A 14,504-nucleotide genomic window follows, 5' to 3' on the forward strand; every position below is an offset into this window, starting at 1 on the left:
GGCACTCAAAAAATGTGGAAAAAATATTTTAAAAATTACATTTTTATTTATTTTTAAAAGACTGCTAAGGTTATTATTATTGTCATGATTATTATTATTATTATTATTGTTGTTATTGTTGTTATTATTTATAAGAGGGCATATCTTAATGTTTTGTGTCTATCTGATTTCATTAAAAAGTATTTTCATACTATTTGTGAACATGTTGTAACCCATTATTCACAAAACTGAGGAACAGTATGTGAATCAGTATCCTATAAATACCCACAAGACCTCTGAGAAATTCATAGTCACCAATTGTCATATTGTAGTAGAGTAGAGTCACTGTCATTGAAGAGGGGGTGTGTGCTGTTAACCCCTCCCGGTCACAATGTAGCGAAGTTGTGGAGGGGTTTTCTCGGTTGCCATGGATTTCTAAAAGCTATTGACTGCGTTCAGCCTTTCACTGAACGTATTTGTAAGAGAAACGCACCACTGAAGTAAAAGCATCATCGCTCCAGACATTCTGCTGTCGCGCGCTGACTAACAGCTCCAGCTCTTCCCGCAAAAAACTCCTGTGAAAGGTAGGAATTTTATTGTGTTTTGTCGGAAACGAAAGGTTTTATTCTCGATATATCATTAAATACGCGTGGTTTATCACTTTGAAAGCTTCATATAGGATGCAGGGGAGTTATAGCGAAGCGTTTTGACCGTCTGACAGGTGAAATCAAAGCGCTTATTTCCATGATAGCGTACTTACTCTGGACTCCAGCTGTGACAGGAAACCCCTGCTGATTGTCTTTATGTGACCTAATGTCTGCTTTCACGGCTATTTGGGATGTTTAAACGACTAAAATGTGAATAAAGAACTATTCGATATTTTCTGTGTGATCGTTTAAGTGAAGGCATTAGTCAGAACTGCATCATAAAGATGAAAGTGGCTGTATGGGTTGAAAATATAACGAACACTAAACCTGTTAGATTTTTAACTCTTTCCTTCTTGGATCATCCTTATAATAGTTTATCAATGCTAACATGTTTTGCTAACATGAGACTTCAGTCATGCTACAATTTGTGAATCTAAAATGCACACTGCCTTGCAGCTGTTTCTATACACTATATGCGGTACTTTCATTACACTTGTGGTGCTTGAAGCATATTGTGCTTTTGAAAAGCATGCCCTTGGTAGCCCTTGACATCCTTACCACCAACATTAGACTTGAATAGATGCTAATTTTCCTCTACAGGATTGATCTCTTGTGCTTTTTTTAGAGTGCTTGGCTTGCTCTGGGTTCTCACTGAACCCCGGCTGCACGGTCTTGAAAATAAAGGTTTCAGTTAAGAGGGGAAGAGCTTGTGCAAGAGGAGAGTTTTAGGCTGCAAAGCCTTGCTGTTCTTTAGTTGTTTAGAAATCTGTACTGCAGTGGTATGTGGTGAGCTTTGGAAATGAGGAGGCAAAAGCCTTCCCCTGCATTTATAGACTTTAAGTGGTTCCATTTGATGGTGAAATGGCTTTCTGACAATATTTAATATTAAATGCATCTGGCAATATTAATAATTATGTTTTTCTATGAGTGAACAAAGAAAAGTAAACTGTAAATTCTCAACAAGTGTGTGTATTAACGTATAAGCATTTTCATGTTTATTTTAATTCAGATGTGACCAAAAGTAAAGATGTCTGAGTGTACAGGTCGCTTATTTTGCAATATGGTTGTCTATTTTTTACAGTTTGCAACTTTGATTCTGATAGCTCCTTTTAATATCACTGATAAAATAATCACATTGAGCTAATCAAATCACCCCCCCCCCTCATGTGACTTTCCCTTAAATGCTTAACCTTTTTTAATGGTGACTAATTTTTGTACAGCACAGGTGTCAAACTCAGTTCCTGAAGGGCCGCAGCTCTGCACAGTTTGGTTCCAACTCTAATTAAACACACCTGTTCAAACTAATTGGGTCCTTTAGGCTTGTTTGAAACCTACAGGTAAAGCTGCGGTTATACTGGACTTTTCATCCCATAGACTTCCATTCATATGCATGCGAATGTGTCAGACTGGAAATGCAAGCTCGTGCGACAAGATTTGAACTCTGACCTGTGTAATCTCATCACTTGACTGCATGAACCCAATTGAGATCAAAACATGACCTCTCTGAAAAGAAAATTAAAATATTGACCAATCGCTCGCTTATTTAAATGCCTCATCATCTTGTTTAATACCGGCCTTTTTTGCAGTGCTGCACTACAGAATTTTGCAAGCTCAAACTCTAGTGTGACCACAGCTTGAGTGTGTTGAAGCAGGGTTTAAACTAAACTGTGCAGGGCTGCGGCCCTCCAGAAATTAAGTTTGACCCCCCTAGTGTACAGCATTAGATATCAAAGTTTTTACTTACTTATACCTTGTTATATTTATTTTAGTTGTTGTTTTATTGTTTGAAGCTTATTTCCACACCTCTTTTTAATATCATTGATGGATATAATTGCATTGAGCTATTAAAATCACCTCTCATTATGAGGCTTTTCACTTGAATCATGAAACTTTTCACACCTGCAAAATCGCATCAAGTGACTCTGTAAGACCAATCGAGGATCAAAACATGACCTCTTTGTTCAGAAACTATGTAAAATATGGACCAATCGCTCGCTTTTTTAAATGTCTAATCAGCTTGTTTATCTCCGCCCCTTTTCACAGCGGCGTATACTACAGATTTTCGCATGCTCAAATTCGAGTGTGACTGTGGCACATTGCTGTCTAATTGTACAGCATTAATTTGTTTGATGCTAATAGTTTTACATAAATTTATCTCATACTTAGTAGTATTTGTATTATTGTATTATCTTAAAAATAACTTTGTAATTTTTGGATTATTCAATCATGTATTTCAATAGCATTATTTTCTGACAAAATATTATGTAAAAATCTACTGGCCTGGCAAACATAATTTATTTTAACAATGCTGACATCAGTATGTATAACCTTTAAACCTTTTTATTAAATTTTTCATACATTAAGGTCATGCAAATGTGCTCTGTTACTCTACAGAAAGTGTGATGTACTGTAACATCAAAAACCATTGAAGAACCTTACATTTTATTTAGTTGTAAAAACCCATTTACATAACATGGAGGCTCTGTAAACCCCTCAAGTAGGCTCTTTAACGTACAAAATATTGAAGGCAGCCCTCAGAGTAAAATTTTGATGTGATTATAGCCTTTACGCCTGTTATGAAAATCAGATTCTTTCTAAATCTATGTCATGACAGCAAGATAAGTTACTCTACTGTAATGAAAACAATTAAAGTCGCATTAGAGACAGAAGGCAGCCTCGCGTGCTTTGAGGATTCACAAGCGAATTTGGTAGGATGAATTAACTCAACGATTGGTTTCTTCTTCCGTCCACAGTATAGAGTGTGGAAAAGCCAGATAAGAAATGAGTTGGATGTTCGTCCACTGAGACAGTGGGTGTGATTTGCTACTAATGAGTGGTGGCAGTGGAGGAATGAGCATTGTTGCTCATCTGTGCTTGTGAGAACTCTGCAGATTGCTGGTTTTCTATTAGATTTTTACTGCCAGGAACAAAAGACTTCATTAATTTCTTATTCAACTCTTGTTTATGTTTGATATCCAGTAGGGTGGACTGTCATCATTATTACAAAACAATTTTATTTGCGTGTGTCACACATTTGTGTTTATTTAATGGGCAATTTAACTGTGAAATTGGGCCTGTATGATTTAAATATGTTTATTGTATGATAGTAAAGTGGAGTTCATATTAACACAGTTTAAGTTTTTAGAACTTAGAAGTTTACTAGAGGATTCCTATTAGGGTTTCCTTGGTCGAATAAAATTTATAAAAGTAATTTAAAAGACAAATGAAGCATATTGAATGCTCTACTTTGATGTTTCTAAAACTTCTGTCAAAATGAATTATCAAAGTATAATGCAATATGTAAAATAATTTTCCATTGTCATTCCAGGTATATGATTACTGTTATATCTGACCTGTACTTAATGTATGGCAAATAATAAGTAATCATACTATGTTTTGTTATATTTTAAATGATTCATTTGGACAAATGTCATTAAATGATTCCTGTTCTAAATCTTTTTGCAACGCAATCTCAGGGCTATTCATAATTTTTTAATTTAGTGGGTAATTATTATAAATTCAAATGATGTTATTTTTTTATTATTTGTACAATTTGCTCATCATCCAATGACGGTTGGGTTTCGGGGTGGTGTTGGGTGCCACTCCTCCTTTTTAAAATTGTACATTTTTGTACGATTGAACTCGTTAAAATTGTTTAATGCTCAGGTACACTACCAGTCAAAAGTTTGTGGTAAGTATGATTCTTAAATGTTTTAAAATAAGCTTATCCTACTCACCAAAGCTGCATTCATTTAATGAAAAATAAAGTTCTAATTGTACAATTGTGAAATGTTATTGTACTATAAAATAACCGTTCATAAGTATTTTATAATTTAATTTGATAATTTATTCCAGTGATTTTAAAGATGAATTTTCAGCTTCATTATTCATGATCCAACTCATGAGTCACATGATCCTTCAAAAATTACTTTAATTAGTTATTAAATTTTTATTATTATTATTACTACTATTGTTGGTATTATTAGTAATATTTAATAATAATATATATTTTTACATGTAATAAATGCTGCCTTGATAAAAAAAAATAAATAAATAAAGGACTGAGTGTAATAAAGGTCAGTTCTGATCAGAGATTACAATTAACTTGCTGCTCTAAAATGTTAGTAGTAACTCAGTGAAAGGAAGAACCTTAGTTACTCTCTGTGATATTGATGGACACTGGTGTGCTGATATACTGATAGTTTACATATCAAAAATAAATGTACACACTTTCCACACTTATTCTCAAAGTAATCAAAGAGAATACAAAAAACTGCAAAACAAAACAAACGCCAACGCGTACAAACAAAACTCCTGCTGCTTCCACACGGAAAACCCACAGGTGTTTTTAATCAAGGTTCCAAAGTTTACCTGAGGATGAGCTCCCATTTGTTACGTGCTGGCTCAAGCACGCAGCAAACAAGAGAACCAAACCTAATAGAATAAAAATGCAAAAATATATTTAAATAAAGGTTACAGGGGCGAGGCAGTGGCGCAGTAGATAGTGCTTTCGCCTCACAGCAAGAAGGTTGCTGGGTCGCTGGTTCGAACCTCGGCTCAGTTGGCGTTTCTGTGTGGAGTTTGCATGTTCTCCCTGCCTTCGCGTGGGTTTCCTCCGGGTGCTCCGGTTTCCCCCACAGTCCAAAGACATGCAGTACAGGTGAATTGGGTAGGTTAAATTGTCCGTAGTGTATGAGTGTGTGTGGATGTTTCCCAGAGATGGGTTGCGGCTGGAAAGGCATCCGCTGTGTAAAAACTTGCTGGATAAGTTGGCGGTTCATTCCGCTGTGGCGACCCCAAATTAATAAAGGGACTAAGCCGACAAGAAAATGAATGAATGAATGAATAAAGGTTACAAAACTAATAAATGTTTAAAGGGGTACCAGCTTAACCCATATGTAAATTAAATGTTTAACATACCATACAATTCAAAACAACAGCAGATAACATAAGATCAGATTTCAAAAATAAACAAAAACAATAAAATCACTTGGTAAGCAAAAAGCGGCATGGAATCAATCCTCCAAAGCAGTCTCTGAACACATCTTTGCAGCTCCTTATATAAGACATCAAATTCGACATCGAGACATCAAACCTGCGCATACTGAGGGCGGAGTGGTGGCACAGTGGGTAGCAATGTTGGGAGTCTTCCGGGAGAAACGACAAAACGGGAGGGTGGCAGGAGATGGGTCTAAAATACGGGAGACTACTGGGAAAAACAGGAGTGTTGGCAGGTATGCATTCACTGCATAAAACATATGCTGGATAAGTTGGCGGTTCATTCTGCTGTGGCCCCTCTGATTATTAAAGGGATTTAGTAGAAAAGAACACGAATGAATGGTCATACAGATGACCTATTAAGAAAAAGGAAGCAAAACCTAGGAAACAGAACAAACAATTGGAACAAACAAAAACACAAATTGGGAGCTGATGTTGATCAACCAAATCACAAATATGCTGAAATTATTTGTGAAGAGGTAGTCAACTCATGCTACTATGATATATTATATATGCCCATTTACATACACACACTCTCTTTCTTTTTGTCTGTGACTGATTTTAAGCAGGTACTAATAGATCTCATAACTGACAAAAATGTGGTTGAAAATTGTGCTGCAAAGGGCTAAACTAGTTTTAACCTGTCTATAAAAGAGTTTAAATGCACTTTGCTGTAGCAACGACCACGTTGTGCATTACATTATGCATGTACTGTAAAAAACATTTAATGAACTGCAGCTCTGACTTAAAACAAAATTAAATAGAAATCAATTAAATGATTAACTGTCTTTGGATTTTATGTTCATGACTCTTCAAAGTGGGACTCCTTCATGGCATAAAGGCTATTTATTTGCCAGATTCTGCCAATTGAGGCCACTGCTAGGAAAACTAGGCCAGATTCCTCTCACCATCAACCCACAAATAGAACACTGTAAATGGACGATGCACCATGCCAGCATTGTAATGAAAGCTATTCTGTGCCAGTAAGGTGCCACTTATATCTTGTGAGGTTCAAATAATGCAGCTTGTTAAAAAGATGTGCACTGTCTTTGCAAGTTTACTTGACTGATGACAAAACTGCTAGGAGAGACGAATGAGGCAAATCTATAGGGAGTATAGAATGGTATAGGCACGCATAGCATTCTAGTTTCATGCTATCAGGTCAAGTTTTGTCTTTCTTTCTTAGCAACCCTGTAAATTGAAGTGCGATAAAACCTTTTTCTTATTCATGATATACTTTTATGTTATTCAAAGGTTGAGAAAACAATTCAGATTTCGTTTTATGTGTGAGATAACCTCTGTGGCTGAGCGCAGTGTAGGCTAACTGATTTTTCACTGTGGATTTCAACCATCACAGGCAAAGATGAAACCTACAGCGAGGCCTCTCATCTCCATGTGTGACGCCACATTTACTCAGACATACAAATTCAATTGATGAACACCTGCGCCCTGAGCAAAAAAAAAAAAGTGCTGCATCTCGCTTTTCATTTTTATGCCAGCTTAAAGAAGGCGCAGAAGTTTTCTAAAGCAGAACAACATGAATGAATGAGGGTGGCATGCCTGAAAAGAAGCATAGATATGATGTGAAAGAGATTTCGAGAGGGAGGAAAGATATTCAGAATGAGGTTTTTAGACGTTTGCAAATGCAACATTTGTGGAAATGTCAACGACTTGACATTCGCAAATTGGATTACGTTTGGTAACAAACACTGTATCAGTTCTAAATCATTTTACTTGTAGTTTAGTTGTCCTGTAGTTTAAGTTTAACCAGTTTTACAATTTAGTCAATTGCAATCCATTGCTGGGCTTATAGCACTGGCGAAGCTGCATATGGACCAGGGTGCAAAGACAAGTAAGACTCTGTAGGTAAGCAATGAATTTCCGGTTGTGTTGTAATTTTCGTTAACAGTAAATGTAATCATCAGATTGATCAGTGCAATCCAAGTGTGTTCCTACTGTCAAACAACCTATGATTGGCTTGCTTGGTATGGGACTTGTGGAGCTGTACATCAATGGATTTGCTCGTCAGTGTATTGTCTTTTACCAGTGACTTTACATTACACTGAAACAAAACTTCAACTGTAAAAACTGAACTTAAACAGTTTTGATTCACTACAACTTTATGTTAAGCTGCTTTGACACAGTCAGTCTACATTGTGAAAGCACTATAGAAATAAAGATGAATTGAATTGAATTGTTTTTTTTACACTTTGTCATTATTCACTATACCCACCCTTCATGCCCAAAATCTAGTTGCTATTGGTTAAATTTCCCATAATGTTCAAATGCCGCAGGAAAACTCTCCAACATCACCATCGCAATGTGAGCAGATCCCAAATCTTCTATAGCCCTAACAATCCAATGTATAATAAAAATCTGTTAAGGATCATCTCAAGATGTACTCTACACATCATATTTATCTGTTTTTATGATCTTGTCTGTTTAAGAACACTTGAAAATGCAGCCCAACAGTAGTGTGTTGTTCGATTTCCACACTGTTATACTTGCTGTATTCTTCTAGTTGAGATCTTATGCAGCAATATGCGACAAGACTGTTTATTATGATTGATGATTAACAGATCATATTTTCTGATCAGGTTTGTACTGCCAAATAGTGGATAGTCAAGCTTTAAAATACAATAAAGTGTGATAAAAATGACATTAGCTTAGTTCAACGAAATCTACCTTGAAATGTGCTTCTCTTCCCATGCAATCTTTGCAAATGCTTGAATAAGAATTAAAATATGCAGTGATGAAAAAGTTAACATTTAAAAAATCCTATAACTTTTTAAATCATTTTGCAAAATGCTTATAGAGCATACTATAATGTATACATATATAAAAACAGTAAAAATGGTTGCTTTTCCAAGTCTTGCAGTTTTGGAATGACATGTACAATGCCTGTAAATCCTTAGAATAAAAATATAGTCGTCAGTGCCATTAGCCTAGTGGTTAGTACGTCGACACATAGCACAGAGGTGCTCGCAGCGACCCGAGTTCGATTCCCGTCTCGAGGTCCTTTGCTGATCCTTACCCTATCTCTGCTCCCCACACTTTCCTCTCTCTATATCTCCACTGTCCTATCAATAAAGGTGAAAACCCCTAAAAAATAATTATATATATTAAAAAAAAGAATAAAAATAAAAATATAGTGCCTGAAATTACAATATAAGCTCCTGTTATTGATGCTGAAGACATTGTTCATATTCACTGCGCCTGTATAGAGACTCTGTTTTATGATTAGCCTACACTGGCTTGAAGCCACTATCTCAGAGATCCACTGATATTATTTCTGAATTAAATTATTTCCTTTGAAAGAAAGAGAGAGGGAGAGCAGCGCCTGTGTGTTTGTGTGTATTCTGTGGTTTTGAATGTGGTGTGAATAAAATCAATTCTGTCTGTTGAGCATTGGGGGAGGGGATTATTGGTTAGCCGTAGAAAAGATGCAGTGATTATAGTGATGGAGGGTCTCCCCTAAACCTTATTTAACAGGCTGGTTGTCATTGGAGTTGCTCGGTCACCGTCATCACTCGCAGCAATAGGAGAATTAACATGATGCGGTAATACCTGAAGGACAAACCTGAGAAGGAGGTCAGTCTTATCAGACGTGTTCAGGGCTTCCATCCTTTCCCAAGAGGCAAACAAAAAAGCACTGAGAACATCAGACCAATATATTTTTTTCTAATGCCCAAGGCTGTAGGAAAGCACAGTTTCTGTACGACTCATCTAGCATTAGATGTTTTTTGATCACTGAGTGTATCTTTTTTTTGGATTATGAAGCACTAGATCGTTAAATACTTGAATTAATGGTCTTTTATCAGTACCTTTTGGCGGTTTTTGTACTCGATGTAATATTATATCTGCCATGCACACAGACTGTATATCTGAGAAGTAGGGAAGCTTTGCTATTTTATTTAAAATTGACCTTGTATACGCCCATTTGCTGTACATTTCTGTTGTGCATAAGTCATCATTTTATCTCAAATAAGTATATATTCAAATAAAATGTTTAATAATAATATATCCTTATGTATTTATATGTTTTAGTTTATGCAATCTCATGGCAATTTGTAATTGTTTTTGTTTAGTACTAATTGCTCAACCCCAATTACGGATGAGTTAAGGGATGGGGTTTATTTTAAATGAAAAAAAAATGATAAGTTTTCATGCAAATTAAATCTTATAGGATGTCACGGTGGCACAGTGGGTAGCAGGATCATCTAACAGCAAGAAGGTAACTGGTTCGAGCTCCAGCTGGGTATATTGGCATTTCTGTCTAGAGTTTGCATGTTCTTCCCATGTTTGTGTGTGTTTCCTCCGGGGGCTCCAGTTTCCCCCATCAGTCCAAAGACATGGGGTGTAGGTGAATTGAATAAGCTAAATTGTGAGTAGTGTATGAGTGTGAAACTGTGTGTATAGGTGTTTCCCTGTACCAGGTTGCGGCTGTAGGGAAATCCACTGCGTAAAACATATGCTGGATAAGTTGGCGGTTCATTTTGCTGTAGCGACCCTTGATTAATAAAGGGACTAAGCCAAAGAGAAAATGAATGAATGAATGCATAAAATGTATTTATTCAATTTAGCCACTTTTCTGACAATATACTGTTTCCTCAAGAGTCTGGTTTTGATTTTGCCACAGAAAACTAAATAATAATTAAGAACTCATATTTTCTAATTCTGACTTGTTTTATTGTTTTATTTTTATTTTATATTTAATTGAATTTTAAAGGTTTTTGCACACTGAATCAAAAATTTTCAAAACTTTCGTCCGTCATAAAAAATTTGAACCTGGTTTAATTTTTTTCCTCTTTTCGCATCTGAAACAGAGCTTTGAGAGGTGTTTTGACAATTTGGAGCCGCTGTACAAGCGAAAAGATAAATACAAAATTCTGTAATTTGAGCTACAAATAACTTTATAACAAACACAGTGCATAAAATATAGACAGAATATGGCAGACAGTTGAGAACCCGTGACTGGATTTAGTGACTGGCGCACCACTGGACTGCCTCTGTTTGGTTTGTGTGTGTCCATGAGTACTGCCCATAGACATTATTATAGAAAGCATGGTCTGCTTTCATTCCGTTGCTTCGTCACGTCACCGCGGCCGCCATCTATTATAATGTCTATAGATACTGCTAGTCTCTGTTCAGGATTTTTTTTTTTTTGACTGGTACCGGTCCATGGATCAATTGGTACCGAGCAGCACAAGAAATCATTCATTATTTCCATTTTATTTATCTGAGGCTGAATGATCTTTTATTTTGAAAAATCTTTTATTTTGAAAAATGACAGTATTCTCTCACTTACATCTCGGTCACTTCAGCGTCAAAATTTAACCCACAAGCAGCAAAACGGTTAAGGAACAGACGTCTTTGGAAAGTTTCTCTGCTAGAGGGAAAAGGCCCAGTGAAGGACCCATGAACTGCCAAGAAATGGATCCGCAACCCCTTTGTCAACAAATCAGGTGAATCCAGCATGTCTGTGCAAGAAGATTAACGGCTGGAGATTGCAAATGTGGGCGGCCTTTTAGGGGCCGTTCGCATATCGCATCTTTTCTAGAGTTCACGCAAGTTCGCTATTTCCAGTGGAGGTTTGCTACCTATGTGCGGAAGCAGTGTGAAAGGCTGACTTTCCCCTGGTGTCATGACTGCGCTCGCACTTCATGAAATAGATTAGGCTTTTATACTTGACACGTACATGCAGGCTTTACACGCTTACACCATCCAGACGCATCAGTTGAATGAATGTCACAAGCGAGTCGCGTGACAAGAACTGACCGATCAGCTTCAGCTTGTATGGGATAAAGAGATGTTGGTAGACTAATTATCTCAGACAAACACTGAAGATAAAAAGGTTGAGGACCACTGAAGTAGGCTAACACTGCGAGAACTAATGTTTTTTCGTAAGGGATTAATTAATACGCATCGGACTCAATGTGCAAGGTTTGTTTATGTGATGAATTTTTTACAAAGGAATACAAAAAAAAAAAAAAACGCATTCAAAAATTTAGAATTTTATTGATTTTATATTTTATTTAACACTTTTTATTATGTGTTTTACTCTTATTGAACATTTACATCATAGCAATGCACTTTGTGTTTGCTTTTCGATTGCCTTTTGTTGTTGTTGTGTAAACACCATCTGAGATAGAAATTAATCCCATCTATCATTTGGCGAGGAAGAAAACAGTGGTAAAGAAAACGAACTTATTACTGTCATATCTTTGCATCATTATTCATGTGTAACCTTATCAGATTAGCTTAGATATAGGAAGTTGAAAGGCCAGCATCTTTTTTTAAAACAAAGCTTCAGTGTTGCACAGGCCTTTGCGGCAAAATAATGCCAGCAGCAACATTTCTTCAGGTTGCCCCTCCCCCAACATGCCTGTGGACATCGTCTGATTAATGGTCCTATCTCTTTCACATATCTCCACTTCCACCCATGCACTTTAAATCTTATTCATGAGGAAAGATGTATCATTTAAGCACCAGGAGATACGATTCTCAACTTTTCACAATGTACCTAGTGCTGCGCCATGGGGTGCACCATTAAAAAATCATGCTGGCGTATGTCCCATAAACATGGTGTGAAATATAGCATGCTCACACTATCTGCGATATAATGTTTCCTGTGATAGAGATATGAAACCCAAAGCATGCGACTGATGGAATTTATACAAGCCATTATTCAAATCAGCAAGACCCAAACTGTGAAGTGAGCGGATTATACAAATAAAGACAGAAAAAAATCATAATAAAAAATGAAATGATGAATGGGCTTTGACCGCTTCTGGAATAGCGACATCTTTGTCCCTGGGGTTCTTATAAAGGAGGTTGTGTTTCAGGGTATGGGCAAGCAAGGCGCTGCAAAGATGGAGTGGAGGGAAAGAATGGATGCTGGAAAGAAAGGATGAAGGAGGATAGATGTGACAGCCATGGGGACCTAAAAGTTCATGGTAGTGAAAAGACTCATTGTGTCCAGGGACGTGATATGAAACATGCAGAGGTTTGCTTTTGCGCTGGTCTGTCTCTCTCACTATGTAAACAAGGATGTACCAGTCACAGGACCTGCAGGAAGACCTTTAATCAAGAAACATTTAGTGGTTGCATTAACAAGCTTCCTTAAAACTTTTAGAAGTGTTTTTCTTCCAAACATAAATGATGTATGATGTTTTCTTGTTCTGTAATCAGAAGAATACCTGTTCACATGGATCTACAACAAAGTAAAATAAAAAAGGATTATACATGACAGATCAGTAGTTGGTGATGCTGAAAGACACGCTACTGTATATCAATGCTCATATGCATTATTGTAGCCCATTATAATTGTTTTGGTTGTCGAATACTCTCATATGTATTAGAGGTGTGATCCTACACTGGTCTCATGGTTCGGTTCGGTTAGGATTAGCATGCCATCGATTCGGTTCAATTCGATATCTCGACACATCATGATGCATTGGCGATGCTTTCCATACACAATTTTATATTTTACTTCACAGCACAATAATTTTTGTATTAAAATTTTTAATTTTTAAATACATTTTATATGTATTTGTAATAAAATTTTGGTATTTAATACAAGAAGTCAGTAATATGAACTGTGCCTTTAATTTGACCTGCTCAAAGACAACACTCTTTTTGAATGCATCAAACAAAACTTAAGGACATGCACAGAACAACATGAGCATTTAGAGTAAATAAACAAATGTAAATATTATCCTGCTAGCTTTTTGAGCGTTGTCGAGCCAGTTGTTAAACGCCTATGATTGGTCACGCGCTCACCGATAAGCGTCACTGATAAATGGCAGCTGATCATAGCTGATTCAACATAGATGCGAAGGTGAAAACTTGCTCTGCAGACATGCTTGTGTCTGAAGCAGCGGAGAGGAAATGTCACATCAGCAGGTCAAAATTCCACAGTGAGAAAGAGAGAGAGGGAAATGAAGTTTACTTTCATTTTCTCCAGCAGTGAAATAGGGGTTTCTGCTGTAACTTTAGTGTCAGTGAATGACTGTCCAGCAAACACACATGCAGCGAATTGTGCATAGTTTCTGCATTTTAATTACTCGTTCTCGCCTCCCTTGCCATAGTATTCTCCCGCCACATGAGATAAATGACGTCCGTTTGTAATAACCGGTTATGATGTGCTGCTGAACTAAATTGTCCACTTCTGTATTGTGGTGCATCTAAAAAAACGATTAATTTTGACACCCCTTACATGTTTACATCTATTTTTGAATGTATATGCATATGCATAACATCCTTTTTTCCACAAAATTGTGTTAATGTTCTAATGCATTTTGACTTTGGTTACAATAAGATTTTTTGCAAATATTTGCACAAATGGTGCCTCCTAAATACAATTAACATGCATAACTATTTTTTTTCTAATTTACATTTATACATGTTGCTTTTCTTTAGCATACACATTTGATTAGTTCTTGCTTTCTGTAGGAATTTATTGCTTTGAGAAACCATGAACTTGGCATTACAAGTGTCATGCCCTACTGTTTGAGCTGCTAATCATTTTATTATATGATTGTTTATGTACGGTGGCTCAGTGGTTAGCACTGTCGCCTCACAGCAAGAAGGCTGCTGTACTGGCTGGGCCAGTTAACATTTCTGTGTGGAGTTTGCATGTTCTCCCAGTGTTGGCGTGGTTTTCCTGTGGGTGCTCCGGTTTCCTCCACAGTCTAAAGACATGCTTTACATGTGAACTGGGTGAACTAAATTGGCCGTAGTGAATGAGTGCGTGTTTCTCAGTACTGGGTTGTGGCTGGAAGGGCATCTGCTGCGTAAAACATGTGGCGACCTCTGAAATAGAGACCAAGCCAAAGAAATGTTGCATATACTTGCTCATATTTGCAAATGCAAATATTA

General features: G+C 36.8%; 1 protein-coding gene across 21 annotated transcripts in view; it reads left to right on the forward strand.

The window, feature by feature from the left end:
- The first annotated feature begins 498 nt into the window (after nucleotides 1-498).
- Nucleotides 499-14,504, forward strand: part of chl1b (cell adhesion molecule L1-like b) — a 168,569-nt gene continuing 154,563 nt past the window's right edge. For all 21 annotated transcript variants that reach the window (XM_017356687.3, XM_073954482.1, XM_073954468.1 and 18 more), the window contains exon 1: nucleotides 499-563. The gene's annotated coding sequence lies outside the window, so the exon portion shown is untranslated. The remainder of the gene's footprint in view (nucleotides 564-14,504) is intronic.

The sequence above is a fragment of the Danio rerio genome, chromosome 6 (genome assembly GCF_049306965.1).
Source record: "Danio rerio strain Tuebingen ecotype United States chromosome 6, GRCz12tu, whole genome shotgun sequence".
Lineage (NCBI taxonomy): Eukaryota > Metazoa > Chordata > Actinopteri > Cypriniformes > Danionidae > Danio > Danio rerio.